Source organism: Monopterus albus, unplaced genomic scaffold, assembly GCF_001952655.1.
Source record: "Monopterus albus unplaced genomic scaffold, M_albus_1.0 scaffold215.1, whole genome shotgun sequence".
Lineage (NCBI taxonomy): Eukaryota > Metazoa > Chordata > Actinopteri > Synbranchiformes > Synbranchidae > Monopterus > Monopterus albus.
Genome location: NW_018128095.1, coordinates 325,232 through 326,514, shown reverse-complemented (window position 1 = coordinate 326,514; position 1,283 = coordinate 325,232). Strand labels below are relative to the sequence as shown.

Sequence of the window (1,283 nt, the reverse complement as noted above, 5' to 3'; positions counted from 1 at the left end):
GGTCGGGGACAGTGCCTCTGGACTGGCAGACCAGGGTGGTGGTCCCTCTTTTTAAGAAGGGGGACCGGAGGGTGTGTTCCAACTATAGGGGGATCACACTCCTCAGCCTCCCCAGGAAAGTCTATGCCAGGGTACTGGAGAGGAGAATTCGACCGATAGTATGGGCCCCCGGAGTATGGGGTCTGGGGCCCTTTGCTAAGGGCCGTCCGGTCCCTGTACGACCTGAGCAGGAGCTTGGTTCGCATTGCCGGCAGTAAGTCAGACTTGTTTCCTGTGCATGTTGGACTCTGGCAGGGCTGCCCTTTGTCACCGGTTCTGTTTATCATTTTTATGGACAGAATTTCTAGGCGCAGATTGCGGTAGCCACACTACATGACCACAGGCAAGATGAGTACTCCAAAGGTCAAGCTCCACAGTTGAGAGATAGGAGGGCTCAGTCATGGCTGATGGCTCTTTGATTGGCCATAGTCTGGCTGCTTGACACCCATTACGAGCCTCCTACAGCACTTTAAAGCGAGAAGGCTAGACAACCTCAGGTATCTTGTTACCTCTTTCGCCTGCTGCATTACCTTAAATCTCTCCCCTCTATGGCACGGAGCCTTGTGTTCATGACCTTTCTGCTCTTTCACTTAAATTCATCATAATGGTTTCTGTCTCTTTTTCCTTCATAAACTCCCCCACCTCTCTCAGACCACCCATTTTTTTAATCACCCCACCTCTGGCACCCATCTATAACCCACTCTTCTGTGCTCTCTTCCAGGAGGAGACAGATGCTCCACATGTGCTGGCGAAATCTGCAGCAGTAAGTCAGACTTTTTCCCGGTACACGTTGGACTCTGACAGGGCTGCCCTTTGTCACCGGTTCTGTTCATTATGTTTATGGACAGAATTTTTAGGTGCAGCCAGGGGCTGGAGGTAATCCGGTTTGGGGACCACAGGATCTCATATCTGCTTTTTGTAGATGATGTTGTCCTGTTGGCTCAATCAAGCCAGGACCTCCAGCGTGCACTGGGGCGGTTTGCAGCCGAGTGTGAAGCGACTGGGATGAGAATCAGCACCTCCAAGTCCAAGGCCATGGTTCTCAGTTGTAAAAGGGTGGCTTGTTCCCTTCGGGTTGGTGTAGAGTTCCTGCCTCAAGTGGAGGAATTTAAGTATCTCGGGGTCTTGTTCACGAGTGAGGGAAGGATGGAACGGGAGATTGACAGGCGGATCGGTGCAGCTTCTGCAGTAATGCAGTCGATGTACCGGTCCGTCGTGGTGAAGAAGGAGCTGAGCTGTAAGGC

At 52.1% G+C, this 1,283-nt stretch overlaps 1 protein-coding gene across 1 annotated transcript in view; it reads left to right on the top strand.

Moving 5' to 3' along the window:
• fmnl2b (formin-like 2b) overlaps positions 1-1,283 on the top strand; it is a 27,856-nt gene that overhangs the window by 23,550 nt on the left and 3,023 nt on the right.